The following is a 19138-nucleotide window of genomic DNA, read 5'->3' on the forward strand; positions in this document are numbered from 1 at the left end:
ACACTCCAGCCAGGACTGTGATGATGAATGCTTTCTCCAGGGAAGCAGCACTAAGGAAGGGCAGTGCGGGCAGTTTTGCCCAGCCAGGAGCTCCACAAGCAGGAGCGAGTGCAAAGGCCTCTCTGGTGCCCAGGCCTTCAGGGAACACTGGGCTGGCCCTGTCACCAAGATGTCCCCCTCTACACAAGTGAGAGTTCGCAGCCAGTGGTACTTGAGGGCTAGAAGGCTCTGTCTGTAAACATGGTGCAATTTGCCTTCCTGCTCCAAGCGTGGTGGGGCTGCCCTGATATAGATTTATCACCGAATAGAGCAGGATACCTGCAAGATACAGGTATAACAAATGCATTTGTTTTGCTAAGGCTCTTTATCATGCAAAAATCCCATCGACGTTTGTGCACCACACACGAAATAAACCTGCCCCACTGAAATTCAACAGCAAAGAGAGGGCAGGAGCGGGCAAGAAAAACGCAAACCTGGTCGCCCGCCTCCAGGCAGCTCCCAGTTCCTCAAAAGCAAGACCTCAACAGCAGGCAAGGCCCCAGCCTTCACAGTTTCAAACAGAAGGTCCCTAGCGCTGCAATAACCTACCCTCTGGTCTGCTAAGTGCCCTTTAGCACAGACAGATAGACATCCATCCACAATTCAACACCTGCTCCTGAAGGTTCAGATACAGAATACCCAAAACTTCTCCAGACTCCATAAAATGAGGCTCTGATGCTGCACTCACCCCTCTCTCACTGCCTGGGGCAGGCAGGCAAGGCAGTGAGCACACCAGAGGAAGCAGGGCTCTGGGCTAACTGGCTTCACTGCTTCACGTGCATTAACGAATGAGACAGTGATATGAGAAGAAAACTTTCTGAGTTACAGTCTTGACTGCAAGGTTTGAACATCACTAGCTGGGATACCTCCTCCCCAGCTGGCTAATGACTCAGCTTTGCCAGCTTTGAAAGCAAATATTTAATAATTACCTAGTAAAGGGAAGTTGTGGACAGTTACACCTCAGGGTATTTCCAGAAATGACAAGTATTTTAAAATGGAAATTCACAAATTCTGCAGCATACATGATTTGAATATCTAGTGTACATCCTTGCCACATACCATATTGCACACAAATACCACAGCGGGAACAGTTTTCCAAGACTACATATATCCCCAATGACACATTAGAATGCACTTTTAAGCAACAGTGCAAAGATAAAAGCACTCTGTCTATGGCACGCTTTAAAGCTGCTACCATATTCTCTGTCAGTAGTCTAGGGATTAACAGGGCCCTGATGCACTATAACACATTGGCCACTCACAGCTCCACAAAAGATTATTCCTTTCACCACGAACATTAGCCCAAGATTAGGCGTATGTCACAATTATTCATTAATATTTTTAACTTGGCCAGCTCTTAAGATACTACAGTTAGGGGGTTTAAGGTTTTTATTATTATTATTCTTTGACGGTCTGCTCCTAATTCCATTAATTTGCACCACTATCAAGGGAGTAGGTTCAGGCTCTAACTCAGAAGATTATATCGTAACAACTTATTTCTGCATCCCCAACAGCAGCTATACTAGATTTAAAAAAAAAAAAAAAAGATTCATTTAACCTACTGTCTCACCACTGACATTAGATGTAGGTAATGCTCAGAGAAACAGTTAGATAAGTAGAGCAAGTATAGAACATAAAGAAGAGTATTAGGGTATGATTACTCCCATTTAAGCTGTGTTCAAAATCTAGATGCTATTCTCAGTCTTGCTATTAGGAACAGGCAGTAAAACACATCTATATAATCACCGGCAACAGCAACCCGTCTTGTAAGAGGACAAAATCTCCTGAGCGTTTGTTTGCTAGGTTTTCATTTAGAACAGAGTGGATAGGCTGGTGGATAGCTGGCTACAAAATACATTTACTGGTTAAGACCTAACCTAATGAATGGGAGATTCTCCCTCAGCAGCTCCTTGCTCTGGAGGCTCCCCACACAACCATCTGCATCGATACCCATGCGAAGCGACTTCAAAATAATAACAAACTGGAACACTTCCAGAGCAACGTTTTCTATCCGCTCTGTGTACGTTGCCAATCAACTCACAAACAGCGCAGCCCTAGAGAGTAAGATCTCCATGTATTAGTAACTACTCTTCCCGGATTTCCTTAGCAGAGGTAAGACTGTCCCTATTACATTTAACAACTCGGGCAAGTTGAAAGCCACGGGCATCAGCTGAGGGTCAAGAGCCTGTCTGCTTTGCGCCTGCACGGCAGCAGTGGGGGATTTGCATTTCTTAATGGCAGTGCTGATGACTGTCAGGTTTCTGAGACTCCCCACCATTCCTCTTGATGTTATGCGGTACCTCGCAGGGCTTGTTTCTATGTAGGTTACGACCACGGAGGCATCAAAGGACCTGCAACGGTTCGAGGGACGTGGCCACTTTCTCTTGCTACTTAGAGCGGGTGATACACGGCAAAAATGAGACTGCTTACAGTTGAAAATACTGAACGGCACATCTTTGGTGTAAATATGCTGAAGTACCTCAGAGTATGTAAACATTTCAGAAGATAGATTATATTTGGGGTTGGTGGCTTTTTTGGTGTTATTGTTGTCGGTGATGGTTTTTTTAAATACATACCTATCTTGTTAAACTGTCTGGTAAGCAGTTTGTGCGGGGAGGAGTATGACACAGTGCAGAAGTATGCTAAAATTACATTTGCATATTCTAAAGATAAAAGCTACCATTCATCACATCTGAAAACAAGAGTCTAAAAGCGCAAGATACACATATATTTGAAGGGAAAAATAAGTCACAAGTACCAAAGCACTTTCAGAAAGGAGGCTGACAAACTTTTCCTTCCTGCCCGCAGAAAGAAAACTCCATTAACTAGCTTGCACACACAGAGCTCAACAGCCAGCTGCAAACTGGGGCCACCTACACCAGCAGAGTAAGGCCAAAAAAACATGCCCTACATACTCCATGACAGGGAATTTTGGAAAGCAACATCGCTTGCAACAGTACTTATGGAGACAATTTGGTAAGTCATTTACCTATAACAACATAATTGGCAAGAGCTAGCAGAGATTTATCAACAGTAGAGCACCATCCGTAACAACACTGCACTACACAGAAAGACAGAACATAAACAGGAATATTCTGGTTCCTCGTGTGGGCTTGGCTCTTGCTGGTTTGTTCTGTCTGCAATGTACAGTATCAGCAGGGATTTTTCACCAGTCTCCACCTTTACTTTTGCATCCTCTTTGGAGGAAGTTTGCTCGTTTGTGATTGCAAAGAGGCAATGGTCCTTGGGCTTCCTCATGTATGAAGGCTGCCACTTCTGTGTATTTTCACATTACACACTGTACTATCTGCCTCTGACAGCACCACATATTTTTTTAAGAAGAAGGTAAGCTATAATGGACTTCCAAGTAAGAGGATGTGCAAACACACTCATCTGCATGAGGACAGAATGTTTGCCTGTTTAAACCAAAAAAGAAAGAAAAAAAGAAAGGAGGAGAGGAGAGGAGAGGAGAGGAGAGGAGAGGAGAGGAGAGGAGAGGAGAGGAGAGGAGAGGAGAGGAGAGGAGAGGAGAGGAGAGGAGAGGAGAGGAGAGGAGAGGAGAGGAGAGGAGAGGAGAGGAGAGGAGAGGAGAGGAGAGGAGAGGAGAGGAGAGGAGAGGAGAGGAGAGGAGAGGAGAGGAGAGGAGAGGAGAGGAGAGGAGAGGAGAGGAGAGGAGAGGAGAGGAGAGGAGAGGAGAGGAGAGGAGAGTCAGCCCTTGTTAAAAAAAAAAAAAAAAGAGAGAGAGAAAAAGACAAAGCCAGCCCTACTTTGTTCTTAGAAAAGAAAGACCTCCTTAGTCAAATCTGACCTCAGTAGCCAAATCTCTGTCGCCTAATCTGGCTGCTACAGAAGATAACTCATAACACATTTCAAGTGAATTTGAGACTGGACAGTAAAGGCAGTACGTCCTCTTGAACCTTTTCTGCACCCACCCACATGCATGGAACTGTACCAGCAAACCCAATCCACGTAGTAGGCCCATGCCATCGACCATTTTGAGAGAGTCTTCATCAAACAGCAGGGGTGGTGGAAAAACTGCTAAAGAAAGGAAAAAAAAAAAAAACAGAAAAAAAACCCAATTTCTCTGCTTCCAACTCTCAGCTTACCTCTAGAGGGTTATTCCCCAAAGTGGATATAGACTGTCCCAACCTGAAAGACAGTTTTGCCCCAGTTCTCATTTGGCATTTTTTTTCAGCGTATCTGAAGGGCTTTAGACCTGCTGTGTTTTTATCTGATGAAAATGCTGTCTTTCCTCCTGCAGTCCTACAATCCTTTGTGGTGAGACTGTTTCAGTATCAATATTAATATTCAAATGTCAAGTTTGTGACACTACATTTCCTGTACTATTTAAAGCATTCAGAACAATTATTATCTGTGAAATATTAAACAGTAAATTTCTGCTACCTGCTTACTATTTCAACAGCCCTAACTGTGCCAGAACAGCACTTACACCACTCATATGCAGTTTTACATAGAGATGTATTGTTCTGCTTTTCTAGCAGTACTCATACATTTTCCCAAATTGACTTTTGTTGTTTTTAGCAAAGCCACCATTCATTCTCTTTTCTGGAGTGCCACTGAGATCTGAATCTCAACTGAATTACTTATTGGTACTTATTGGTTCAGACTTTGGTCCATTCATATTCCACAACTGACAGCAATCTTCATATCTAACGAGCCACCGAGGATTTTTTAAGTGTTTATGGAAAGGTAATCCTTTCTCACCTTGATTCTACTGCTCTTCAAAAAAAAAAAAATTCTTTCCTTTTGCCTTTTTTTCTCCATTTCAGTACTGAGCTCAACCTTTTTCTTTTGTAATTATCTAACCTTTGGTTACAAATATTTTTATTATAACAGATAGGTGTCTTAAGAAGTAACACACGTCAGAGCAGTGCAGCTGAGAAAGTACTAACCTGCCACTCCTTCCTACCAAGCTGCCAAAGCTGTAGAGGAGCCTTCATATAATAATACCAACCGAAAACAGTGAATGTCCGTTCTCACATTCAGCAAGGTGTATGTTAATTACAGAGATGGGTTTTTATCCTGGTCAAAAAACAGCTCTGTGAGGAATGCACAAAAAACATGTCCAGGCTTCCACTAACAGGCAACTTTACAGGCCCGAGGTCAAAATAAACATTCCAAATAACTCAAGGAAAGTTTTACTTTCATTGTATGGCTTGATGATACCATAGAGTACTACAGTATCATTGCAGAGGTCAGTTATTTCCACTGTTCTCCTCCCTGAAACTGCAGGACTGTTTCAGAACATGCATGCTGCTTTCAGTCTTAATTAACTTCACCACAAATTCGAGCCAAAGGGGTCTGATCCCAACCTTCCAAAAGCCAACAGGAGGGACGCCAGTGGGAATAAAGCCTAAAACAACACATCTACAGTAGTCAACAACTCTTGAGTTATATAAATGCTTGCTAATATCTCTATACTGACTGGCCATCAACATTTCCATTATAATCCTTTTACTTGGGGACGTTTGTATGCTGGATCTTATCCATACTCCTCTCTAGCCAGCTGAGAGGAATTGTTTTTGAGTGAAACAAGCCACCTCCCTCCCCTCCAGAGACCTGCAAACAACTAATAAAGCCCTCATTTTCCACACAGATGAACAGGATCCCACCACCCAGGACTGAAAGACAGTCTACCTGCTTTGCTACATCATGCTGCTGCTGAGTGGTAAAAGGTAGCTTCAGTCCTGCTGTAGGAAATCAAGGGCTACCGGCTTTTTCATGTAGTATGCCATGACGTGAATAATCAGGACCAGGAATGCAACAATGAGGCTTGAACAGTTAATGAATAATGTGCTCTGTGATTCGTCATCATGCTGTTTACACTGCATTGAGAGTTATAAATGAAGTAATAAACAGTAAGATCCAGTCCACCAACACAAGAAGTCTGTCACAAATGCTTTCTAAAAAGTACCAGGAGTAGTGTTAACAGCACAGCCAGTATTCTTCCTACCCCAATCAGTGAAACCATCCTTAAATTTGGTCTCCTGTGAGCCCCAGAAGGACAGCTACATTAGCCCACAGATGCGTGGCCACATTATAACTGGACACATTACTTTGAAGTGTTTGAAGTAGCCTGAGTATGACAGAAGACATAGAAAAACAAATTCCATTCCACAATATGCAATTCATACTAATGTTAATTAATTCACATTCACAACATAAGCTGAAGCTGTTCCAAATAAACCATTATGATACATTCTGAGAACATGTACTAGGAGCAAAACACAGAACTTGGCTTAGTTTAACCAACATACTGATACAACTTTATATGCATTTCCCAAAGGAGTCTGAGTCTACCTTCTCCTGCCTGCTCCTGGAAGGACGTCAGTACCAGGCCCACCACACTGCTCAGCCAACAATCAGCTCTAGAAGTAATTCAGTTGAGGGGTACAACATGAACGGTTTTCAGCAGTGATGGAAGAAAGATTCAAGTGCAAATGCTTCTGAGAGGCCTAGCTGAAGGAATGGGGACATGTGTTGTCCTCAGCTATCACAGTAAAGTATGGTACTTCTTCCTCTTCCCCTTCCAAGAGCTCTCCATACCTACTCACTCGTCCTCAGGCCTCCCCAGATGCCTAGAAGCAGAACAAGATGGACAGGAGTATGCAAGACAGCTCTGCCACCGCTCCCCAGGATGTCCAACTACTCTCCCCACCTGTGTGGGATGCAATTCTGCTGAAGTGAACTCGATGAGACCTCAGAGCACTCTAATGTGCAGAAGCTAAGACAGGCGAAGGCAGAGGAAGCGTGACTATCACCAGTAGCAAGGCACCAGCTAAGCGAGGGGAACCCTACACGGAGGCCAGCAGCAGGTTCTCTGGCTGGGGCAGAAGCTTCTCAGTGTTTCGTCTGAGGTACAAACACACAGAGTTGATACACTTGCCTTGGCAGGTGAACAGATTTGTTCTCAGCAGTAACCACAAATTCTTTTCAAGTCCTGAGCAGAAGTGAAGAGATGACCCAGGTCAGCACTCGTACATCACACACCAAAACCCTTCTCAAATACACAGGAAAAACGCGACAGAACACTCAGCTACAGACCAAACCCCGCTTGCATACACCACAAACGCTTTTATTTTCCATGCCCATCCAAGAACGTAAATTGTCCAAAGGCTGAATACCAGCTCATCACAAAGGACCTTGGAGCCATCGGAGCTCCCTGCCAGCACCTAACGGGGCATTTGCACATCACAAACTGCCCACACACTCACGCTCTCCCCCAGGCAGAGCCATGCACTTTGCACCTAGGCAGCAGCTTGTTTTAACTGCGCACCTACTAGGACAGGTCACAGTAAAACACACACAAAAATGCTACTCGTAAGTAAGAAGGGAAATCAGTGGCTACGACTGCAAAGCGCTGTTGCTAGCCAGAAACGAAGAGCACACAATCCAGCACTGAACGACTGCCAGCAAGGAGGAGTCCCAGTTTAAGGCCGCAAAAACACTTGGAAAGCTGTTACTTGGCTGATTACGTCTCTGCTGGAAGGGTAAGGTTTCAGAGTAGTGTGCCCAGCAGATTAGATGTGCAGCTCCCAACACAGCTCGCAGGAGCTGCAGATCTGAACCACCGTGCACAGTGCAACTGTACCCTTGCACGTGTACTAGCAATACAACCTGCCTCTGAGCAACACTATGACAAAAATAATAGCAGTATCAATGAAACTCTACTCCGTGGGCAATGACCACAATACACGCTAGGCTCCCATTGAAACGAACTGCTCTGTAAGAAATGTTAAAAACCAAGTGGGAGATGTAAAGGAAATAGTAAGGGCAGGGTCTCTTTGAGGGAAAAAAAAAAAAAGAAAGAAAAGCAAAAAGGGACAATTTGGCATTTGCAATGTGTACAAGATGCCTTCATACACTTTCCTGATTCCTTGCCAGTAACTATTCAAAAAAGACCACTTAACAAGCAAACAGGTCTTCAGCACAACAAATAATAAAAAAGAGAGCAAAGCTTGTGCTATTTAAATATCATGAAACATTCTGCTAATCATGCACAGATGGAAGTACAGACGCTTCTGCCAGACGCCTTGTTCCAAAACTTTGCTCTATTTTTAATTATTTGATGCGCAGAGGACCTGTTTGCTGATTAAAAGGGCGCTGCCTTTAAAAGGACTCCATCAATATGGAGCCTGGTCTTGTTTTCCATGGGAATTTAGAAAGCAGTAACTCCTCACTGTGAGCTCCCCGGAACAATTCGCTGTGGCTGTTTTTTGCCAGATACTTCTCTCGCCCTGGGAGACTACCTACAGATGGGAAAAGTGAATCTAACTGTGCGCAGTACCGTCTCAAAAACGCTGAGTAATTTCATTTGGATAATGTTTCTTTTCCCACAGCTTCCTTTTGTTTGTAACCCTTCTGGTGCTACCTACAACGAGCACGGATTTTCAGACGCAGGCATTACTTTTGGCAGCTTTCCTTTCAGTCAGAGCGTGGCTTTTTTGTGAAAACACCTCCAAACTTCACCACCCAAAATACTTACTGCAGGCAGAGCTTGGCAAAAACACTTAGATTAAACAACAACAACAAAAAAATCCCCACACAAAAAATGGTGGGGGGGGGGGAAGCAGCCCTCGCATTTTTCTCTTCATACCTCCCGTGAACTTCACTCATTCAGTGGGTACTTCATTCCCGCACTTCTCCACAGCAGTCAAGGAATTCTTCCCTCGGTGAAGAGCCTCACTCAGAATGCACAGCGTGTTCAATTTTTTCCTCCTTTCTTTTACTGAATTAAGTGCTTTTCCAACATCCTTTTTTTTTTTTTTTTGGCTCAGTTTACCTTTTATCTCGAAAGTTTTGCAATCTATTGCTGTAGCACTGTGCCAGTAGGGAACTGACTGGACATTTAAGAAAAACAGCTCAGGCCGTTACTTTTGTCCCACTACTATAATATGTAAAGAAATACATTTTTAAAGCTCGCTAATGTTAATGATGGAAGCTGCTGCTATTAGCACAGTGAGAGCCCTCTGACTAGCGGACCACATGGTACGACAGGAAAGTAACAGTGACCCCATTATCTTATGAACAAATAACCCAAAGAGGGTGCCTCCCGGCTCATGCCCAGCTACAGAGAAAACAGCCGAATTACTTTTAAACTGCCAGCGTGTAAAATTACACAAACACATAAACGCGCCCGGTTTGTGAGCAACCAGCTGACCAGCCTGGAAAGCAAGGTGCCAGCTGAAGAGACGCTGCAGCTGCCAGCCGGGGAGGACTGGCAGGGGCAGGCAGGGCTGACAATCCAATGTGCCGCTCCAGAGAAGAAATAAAGGCTTTTTTTTCCCCCCCGTGAGGAGAAGGGAGGGCTGTGTGGAGGAAAGGCATGTCCTGACAGATCATTCGGGGCTGCAGAGCTCAGAACCCAGCTATGACTAAGGAGGAAGGGAGGGAGATCAAACAATGTTAAAATTGGCTGTTCTGCAGATAATGACTGAAGTACTGAAATCCTGTAAGTGGAAACGGACTCTAGGCACACAGGAACACACACAGAGGGAGAGCCCAAAGAAGGGCAGCACGCAGCAAAGCGTTGGGCAGGGAGCAAACGTGGGGTGGGTGCCCTACAAGGGGGTCAGGTGCTGCCAGGAGTGCCTAGCATAGGAGAAACTCTGCAGAGAAGGAGGTGAGAAGAGAAACTGACTGGCCAGCAACAGGAGAGTATATCAGGGAAAGGTTACAGCGGGACAGAAGGATGATGGGGCAAAATATTGTTTGGCTGTATGAAGCTGTATTCAGGCTGGACGTTAGGAAATACTACTTCTCTGAAAGGGTGGTCAGGCACTGGAATGGGCTGCCCAGAGAGGTGGTGGAGTCACCGAGCCTGGTGGTGTTCAAAGAGCGTTTGGATGTTGTGTTGAGGGACATGGTTTAGTGAGAACCATTGGTGAAGGGCGAATGGTTGGACTGGATGATCCTGTGGGTCTTCTCCAACCTTAGCGATTCTATGATTCTAAGATGAGTCTAATTCACCAACACGTCCACGTGAAGGCCAAAAAGTGAAGACAGGTGACTGCGGGACAGTCTTCATTCTCTCTTCACTTGAAGAAAAAGCCAAGCTAACACTCAACTACCAAGCAGCATCCTAGCAGCAAGCTGACCAACAGCTACAACATCAGAGGGCCCCAGCCCTCCTGGAGACATGCAGCCAGATGCCACATTCTGTTACACTCCATCCATACGCAAGCGGTTCCACTCAAACCACAGCAGTAATGACAGAGGTGGGCTCCAGACCGCTTACCCACCGCTGGCTGTGGTGAAGCACCTCGCTGCAACACAGGCATGAAGCATGACAAGCTGGTGCTGCAGCTCGGGCTGCACAGCACTGCTGGTTTCACAGAGGCACGCCGGCTAGGGCAAGAGCTGCACAAACAGCACCAAGTGCTGCAGCCAGCCCGCTGACAGCTCAGACAAACAGACTGCACAGTGCTGCTGCTAACGTAGCAGAAGCATGTCTTAGTTTGCATTTCTTCCATTCCTTTCAAGCAGCATGACGTCCAACAAGTTCAAGTCCTTAGGTAGCCGATGTCTTTCTCGGTTGCTATTTAATGCCTTTCAGATGCTTGCTAGGTACCTCCTGTTCCATCCTACTTAGGGCCCATTCTGGCTGCATTCTGAACAGATGTCAACATTTGGATAGTAATGTCATACAACAAATGTCACTCAGGAAGTTTATTATCACAACTTTATTTCACTCAGTCAGTGCACACTATTTCTCCTGAATTTGCCTTAGAGCTGCAATCAAAATAAGCTCGTGGTGACCAACAAATCCCAGGCTGTCCCCATGTCAGTTTGTGGCAGTCTCATAGAGGAAGACCACGCACCATGGCTGAGTTATTCCCCCAGCTCGTACAAACATAGAACAAAACACAGATTCTGATTCTTTCTCCAGTCCTGCCAGGGTCGTAAGAGTCACCTATATTTTAAGTCAATCCATAACATAGTCGTGCAGTGCCCTGAAAAAAGACACAGTGCAGTTTTAAACTACAGGTTAGTGACCCGTGACATCCACCATTCCTCCTCCTTCCCCCTCAGCACAGACCTCAAAGCACATTAGACAGACTATACTGCAGTGTCAGCTATCACCCTACACCTTAATCGACTGTCAAGTTCAAAAAGTAAATAGGACTGTATGATCAACAACAAAAACATCAGGCCAAATCGCAGGGAACATCCAAGAAGATTTACTAAGACTGACAGTAGGAAACTTGAAACTCATCCCTGATTCTAAGAGGAGGCAGAGGAGACCTAAGGGAAAAGTTAAAGCATCTTCTCAGTTCTGCAAACCAGAAGATGCAAAGGAAAAGTGCCTGCCCACTTATTTGTCTTTGGCCTTTCCACCAGCCCTGGAGAAGTAACGCTCACAGAGGAGCCCTGGTAATACAGCCGGAGCAGCTGGTGAGGATGCAGGCAGGCAGAACACAAAGGAGAGAAACACAAAGTCCAGGATGGATTAATCCCTCATCTGTAATAAAGCAAGAGGGGGTGGCACCGTCTGACTTCCTTTTTGTTTTTGACACCAGCAAACAATTGCAGTTCTGAGCAAACTCCACACCTATTAATGACATGGTTTGGGAGTTTGTTCGTTAAAACTGGATGCTCAAACCTTAAGACATTAGTATGAAATTAAAGTCTTGTGGTAAGAGATGGTGTTCATGATATCCATACTGTAGTGCTTTAGTATTGGTAGAACAATGACTACTGGTACATCTGCAGCAAAATATTTTACTTCGCAGTTCAACTTTAATCAAAAGGAAATTTGCATCCCTTGCTGAGGGAAGAAAATACCAGTGATCAAATCTGTGGTACTTAGGCGCAGCCTGAAGTGATAGGCAATGCTGCCCAAGCAGAGGCTCGGTCTTTAAGGCAGCGCTGCTAAGCCTGAAGAGGAAAGCGATCAGAGAGCAGATTGGACCATGCAAAGGTGGATGACCACAGCTACAACCTTTCGCCTCTGAGCAGGCAGGGGGAGATCAGTCCAAATCACCATCTCCTAACTCTTGCCCACCTCTTTAGAAAGAATCTGACACGAGGGTGCAGTATGCAGCTCCCTCCTCAACAGCTACAGTGGCTTTTAGAAGAATCTGTCAAGCCGGGACGTCCTGCTCATGGTCACACTTCTTTCCTGACTCTCATGAAGGATTCCTGTTTGCAGTGATGCCCATACCTGCGATCCTTTGAGTCATTAGAGGAAATTAAACTGGATTAAAAAATTCTAAGGGAAAAAAAAAAGTGCAATGAAAACTATTTGGTTTTACTTGTCTACATTACTGTTCCATTCTTTACTTGTTAAAATTACATTCCACCTGATGTTTGTGCCTTTGGCTTTAAAACATGATATATTCCGTAGGAAAAAAATGTACCGCAGAGTAAAATGGAACTTATTTTTGTCTTAAAAATGAGGAAAAAAATCACCCAAGTGGCAGCAAATATACGAACAGATAGAATGTAATTGTGTTAGCATTTGAATTCTGCACTTCAAGCTGCCTTTGATCAACCCGATTAACATTCCTTTCTAAAAATCTTATAGCTGATGCACTTCATGAACACAGCTAAAGTAGATTAATCTGCTCTAAATTGTACATTTCCTAAGATTACTGTTCCTCTGATTAATTTTACAAAAAACACGTGCGACTATGTACAAATGCATTTTTGTCAGTGATAAAATAAACCCCTGAGAGAGCTACCAGTAACTGGCCAAGAGATACCGCTGCAAACGTCTAATAAATCAGCGCGCCGTATGATGCAATGCTATGTGATCTCATACACCAAATACTACACTTCTTGTTCAAGCACAAGAAAAAAGAGCCGTTGTCAGCTTATACCACCTGACTGGTTAAAATCCAATTCTTCTGGTATCACTACCTACACGGCAACGCTGCCAGATAGTCAAAGTGACTGCAGTTGGTCCACAAACCTTCCTCTACTGAAGTCAGTGATAAAACGTTAAACACATTCAATGGCACGGTTTGACACAGTTGAATTTCAGAGACGATGGGTCTGAAAGGGACCCATCTGAGCCGCGATCTGAGGGGGAGGCTCACCTTGACCTCCCCAGGACAGCCGTGAGCAGACTGATGTCCCTTCACCCCACAAATCCCCGTGCCTGGTGCTGTAGCTAAGCGCTGCTGAACTCAGGTACCCTCTGGAAGCACTGCAAGGCAGTAATTAGCGTGAGGCTTGTAATGCATTCCCCAGCCAGAAACACGGGTTGCTGTGGCCACTGGAGTCAGAGAGTGTGAAAAGGGGGTGGGGGGGGACGGGGGGGTAAAGAAAAACAGGTAACAGCAGAGAAAGCACCGTGATATTTTATTTAAGTATCAAACATTAAGAAAATTACCATTATCAACTGAACTGTCCAATGAGTATTACAGGAAAACGGTGATATAAAGAAAAATACATTTCCATTCGAATATATTATTGCAGTGGAGAGGATTAACGATGCACAGGAGACACCTCTGACACAAACGTGCATTTCCTAAATCGCGCTAAGGCTTTGTTTTGATTTTTTTGGAGAAATGATGCCTTTAACATCCTGCCTGCAGACGATACGATTTTAAAACGCAACCGCAACAGCCATCTAAACCCTTCCTTTATTTTCTGGGAAGCGCTGTGCTCCGCTCCCATTAAGCCTACCGGTAACTGCGAGCTGTTAACATGCCTTCGTGTGGTTTCGGCATTCCTACGGCAAGGCTAAGCAGCAGTCAGAAAACAATGATATCCCCAGGCCCGCACTGTAGTTTCTCAAGCAGAGATTAAGCACGGTATTCTGCTCAACAAGCTCATCACTGTTAAGTAACTCATCAGAAAATAAAGAGGGAATTATCAAATGGGAATTGCCAAGTAATTAGTTCTCTGAAGCAGATGACATACAACTGTTAAAGGGAGGGGCTTCCCTGTTAGTCATATGTCAGAGTAGAGCCCACTAATCTGTAAATAAAAATGCATTTCACATGATTAGCGCAATGGGTTTTTAACCACTAGCAGTACACGAAGAATTAATTTGCAACTTTTTGTGCTGTAATAAAGCCGGCAAGATTTTCTCCCTTTGCATACAATGCTTTTCCCAACGCTGCGGCTCGCCCGCTGTCACACTGCCTGGAGACAGACGGCCATGAAGCCGGGCTGCTACCAGGGAGGGGACGTGCTGAAGGGCTAAGGAAGAGGCTAAGTGCATTTACTATCATAGTAACCGGAAAAGGCACTCCCTGCTCAGCTGCTCCACGTGATGCTGACAAGGACGGCACCAATGAGCAACCGTTCCCTGGCACACCAATTCTGAGCGCGGCGCAGGAGGATTAAGCCTGCTTTCTGCACTTAGCCTTCCCCGCTAAAGCCTGACTTTCTTCAAGCAGCTCGTCTCACAGAAATGTTCAGTTTGCAAAACCTGAAGGGCCTTGGTGCATGGGTACCTGACAAACAAAGATGTGGTAATGCTCGCGACCACATTCCAACACAAACGAGAAACACTTAAACTCTTCTGCCTTTTATAGACTGAAGAGTGAGTCAGTAAACCCTTAAATCAGGTTTTCGGCTAGTCCCAAACAGAACCAGCACTGCTAACTCACCAACAACTAAAGAAGCGACTACCAAACATGCCAAGGGTAAGAGAAGGAGGGCACGTATGATGCTGAGGCCTATATAGAACTACAGATCAGGGATGGCAATCACAGCATTCTGACCCTCAGCACGTGCTCTGCTTCTAATGTTTGCTCCATCAGCCAAAATATCACGCTCTAAAGTAACGCTAGCACAGGACAGATCTCCACAGCATATCATGGAAGGTGAATCAAACCTCAGGCAGTGGCTTCTACCACATTACCGATGAGAGCCCAGTGCTTCAATCTAGACAAGTCACTACAGCCAGCTCCGTTTATACTTCAGACGGTGTTACAAAACCTCCAGTCAATGTGACATCGGGCTACAGCAGCATCTGCTGAGGAAACAGCAGAGCAAAGCCACGGCAGGGCACCGCAGGGGTGACGGGGTAGGGCTGGGGAAGCGACCAGGCCTCATCTCCAACATCTGACACTGCATTCACATCTTTTCATTTAATTTATCAAAGAGTTACTCACTCAGGCACAAAACAAACAATTAAAAAAAAATTAAAATGATTTCTAATTACTCTCCAATTATACCTAGTTCGCACCTCCATTTCATTTGTGCTGTCAATGCTCTCACAGTCTCCACCGCTGCCTTCTTTTAGCCCTACAGCCATTGCAGGCCTTGATAAACAGTGTAAGAGGGAGGAAATAAAATCAGCTGTGATAAAGGAACACCGATATGGCAATCAAAAAATTGCCTTTGGACACACTGATATTGAGACAGATCACCTCTTTCTACATGCAGTACATAATATTTTAAGAGAACAGCCTGTTGCTCATTTACAGACAGCGGCAGCCAGAAGCCTGTATAAAGCACAGCTTAGGCCTGTGAAAAATAAACCCTACCAGGTAGTGTGCAGATATACCGATGGAAAATTCAGCAAAAATAAAAAAAAGAAATTTACAAACAGGCTGTGGCTGCAAATTCAACCCGGTACTATAACGTGATTAATAGATATCAAGTGACTCAACAGTGGAAAAGATTGAAAAGAACCCTCTAGTTGTTCAAACAACCAGTGCCTCATGCAAAACCCTCTCGACACAACTGCTTAAAAGAAAGCATTGAGTCATTTGCCTGCGTGGAAGGAGGCAGAGCGAGTTCTGAACAAATAACAATAACTCGACGGTTTTTAGCTCGGGCTAAAAGTAACTAAAGTCAGGAATCAGGGGGTAAAGGAAAAATAAAAAGCCGTACCTCAACACATGTAATTTTATTTTCACTAAGCCCAGCGTCCTCATGCAGGCAGCGAGCTCTGCAGGCTGCAGGAAAGCTGCTCGAACCCGAGCGGCAGGCACGCCTCAAGCGTACGCACCGCAGCGGCTTCACTCCCTGCAGCCACACGCCTCCTCGTGTGAGTACAAACGCACGTGGGGGGACACCAGGGCTGAAGCAAAGCTTCTGAGCTCTGATCGTGGAGGTGCCCCGTGAAATAAACGTGCCTGATGTCCCGTCCCTCGGACAGACCCCGTGGCAATAAGCTGGGTCTGTGCAGAACAGAGCAGGGCTGCTGATACTTCTCCCCCTCCCCCCAGAAAAAAGTGAGGGCTGGAAAAGATGCTGGGTCTCAGCACGCAGTGCTCGATCTCGATTCATGAAACCTACTTGTGGCTGCTCACTGCGCTGCTCTGGGTCATGTTTGTTTCACGTGTTACTACTTTTGACTTCCCTCCTGTTAAATCAGGCGCCAGAGATAACGCTTGTAAGCAGGCAGTTGCTATCTCAGTCACTTCTACTTTACTCGTTTATACAGTAGGACTGATTTTGATCGATCCCTAGAGAAAATAAGCACTAACTAACAAGGCCAGCAGAGGTACCCACGCTCAGTGACTGAGACAGAACATCCAAGAGAAAGAAAAGGAGCTGAAAAAGATCTGATCTGAAGCCCAGAAGACAATACAGCATTTCAAACTGCACTGATACAGCAAAAAAGCAGCACAGTCCTGCTCTCCTCTCACACTGTAACCGAGACAACTGCAGCAGACTTAACTGGGTTATTTCTTCTTTAATCCAGACTGTTTCCAACACGTAACATACTTTTTCTCATGCCATCGCAGGAAGTGCCAGATGCTAAAATATTCGAGGTGACTCCGAGTGGTTATTCACAGGGTTCAACCAACACGCTTTAAACCATTTCCCCTAGTTAAGAGACAGAAAGCTGTCCTGCACTAATTGTCCCCGCAAATAAATACAGCTTCATAAAACCTGTGCCGGTTCCGAAAAAATGAAAGGCTCTGTGGAAACGTCCCTGTCAGAACAGAGAGCTCCCTTCTATCTGATCTCCAGAGCCCATAGCAGCTACCCAGTCAGTTCTGTCCCAAAAGTGAAAGATGAAATATGTCAGTGCACAGCCACTTGGGCTGGCTGTTCACCCAACATACTCCTATTGCTCTGAGGGGGCACAGTGGTATCAGTCCACCCCCGCTATTCTGGCTCATTTGTAAACCCTAAGAGGCATGTCTTTACATGCAACTGCTTGCACAGACAACTTCCCTTTTCAGCACGGCACCCTACCCCACAGCCATAATAAAATGTAAATTACGTGCCACACACCTCTCTGACGTGCCCTATGTATTATAAACTTATTCTGCAGCACAGGCTTTCTGGTCAACCCCTCATGTGTAGAATGCTATAGCAATGGAGTTTTCTGGCTGTATAAAGGGGAAAAAAACACCTTCAACTTCTGCAAGCAGCTGCTACATTTAATTTTCTTTTATTTAGAGACATCAATTTTGTTATGACCTTTTATCTTTTGGTTTGCTTTTTTTTTTTGCCAAAAAAAGTATTAGCAGCATTGCCAATCCCAAGCACTCAAAAATCATGAAACAGGTCCAAAAAAACAGGCTGGCTTAATGACAATCAGATTAAAGAAATACAATAAAAATGTATGTTCTTTTTATTGGCAGTACGATTGTTGAGCCCTGAGACTTGGTTCTTTCAAGGTATTCCCCCCAGCCAAACAAGAAGGAGAAGTGAGGAAGAGGAGAAGGAGCTGAGCGTGCTACTCCATCCTGTCTGGTTCCAGAACTCGGGGGAAAAATGTCAGAAGAACTGAAAACATTCCTGAAACTGGAGTAAAAGACACTCGGGCACACCACTAGTGGCCAGTTACCCTGGGAAGTATCCTCACGCCAGGCAAAGTTCAGTGCTTGAGAGGAAATGGGGACACCGAAAACTCAAACAAGCTGCAAGCAACAAGAACTGCTAAAAATGTTCACAAAAGCACGGGAGGATTTATACAATTATACCCATGGTAATAACCAGCAAAAGATCAGAGACTGTAAACTTTTCCATTCGTGCTACAATCTTTTAGTAACTGCATATACTCCGACCTGAGGTGAACATAAAACCACTCATCTGGAACCCACTGTCCTGTCAGTCACCCAACTGAGTCACCAGAGCTCGTGGCATTTCTATGATGAGTATCTCCAGGACCTTTACTGCCAGGCAAGGGAAGTACAGACGTTTTGCAGGTAGATAACGGCACGGACTCCATTCAGGTGCCCGTGCTGACCAGACCCCGCGGCAGACAGCACATGCTTGTTAGACAGAAGAAAAGGGCATTGCTTTCTTACCTCACTGACAGCGCATCTCTGTATGGCGAAGACGACAGCGAAGGTGGTCACTGTCCTGCAGGGGTCAACGATAAATTCACAGCTTGTATTGCTCGCCCGTCTGGCTCGGCCTGCGGCGTGACTGTCGATCCCAAAGTTGAGGAGGTGGGAACCGAAATAAAACAAAGCAAAAACACAGGTAAGACTCAAATGACAGCATCCTTAAGACACCCTAATGAAGCCTGAGCGACTGCTTCGCTATTACTCAAGCACAAATAAACTATAGATTCAGTCTTGCAGACCGCACGCATACAGCAGAGAACGTAGCCCACTTATTCCAACAGAGCGCTCCTTCCCTAAATGTGACCTTATCGAGGTGAAGAACCACACGCGAGTCGAGCTGACTTCAGGGCCAGCAGAACGTGTGTCATCTGAGGAGGGGCACCACTCACAGAATACTGCTGCAACCGCTGCCAGTGGGTGAATGCAGTCAGCCAGGGGAACGTGGCGTTACCTTGTCCTTAACCGCAGCACATCAGAGCCAGTGCACAGCGCTGCAAACGCTCCAACAATGCAAACAACGGCCAATGCTACCAGCATCATTCTTCTTTTTTCTATTTCTGAATTCTTCTTCAGCAGAAGTACTGAGAGCAATGGCACTGACATTCTGCTGACATCACATATCCAACTAAATACGTTTTTTCTTTTTTTTTTCCCCACTTGGAATCTCACCAAATATTTTTATCACTCTTGGGACAATAAAAGGACTTAGTGGGACCGTTTCTCCCTCACTGAGAAGCACTTTTGTTGTTTCAGTTTATGAGCACGCTGACTCGTCCCTATTTACGGAAGGATTTACACACATACTTAACTCCAGATAGGTTCTTTAATCAATCCTCATTCAGCAAAACCCTCGCTGGGACGTG

The 19138-nt window shown here is 45.1% G+C and overlaps 1 protein-coding gene across 7 annotated transcripts in view; it reads right to left on the reverse strand.

The window, feature by feature from the left end:
* The window catches only part of LOC121106455 (ataxin 1), a 206756-nt gene that overhangs the window by 183614 nt on the left and 4004 nt on the right, over positions 1–19138 (reverse strand). For all 7 annotated transcript variants that reach the window (XM_015275966.4, XM_015275961.4, XM_015275965.4 and 4 more), the window contains exon 2: positions 18234–18354. The gene's annotated coding sequence lies outside the window, so the exon portion shown is untranslated. The remainder of the gene's footprint in view (positions 1–18233; positions 18355–19138) is intronic.

Source organism: Gallus gallus, chromosome 2 (assembly GCF_016699485.2).
Source record: "Gallus gallus isolate bGalGal1 chromosome 2, bGalGal1.mat.broiler.GRCg7b, whole genome shotgun sequence".
NCBI lineage: Eukaryota > Metazoa > Chordata > Aves > Galliformes > Phasianidae > Gallus > Gallus gallus.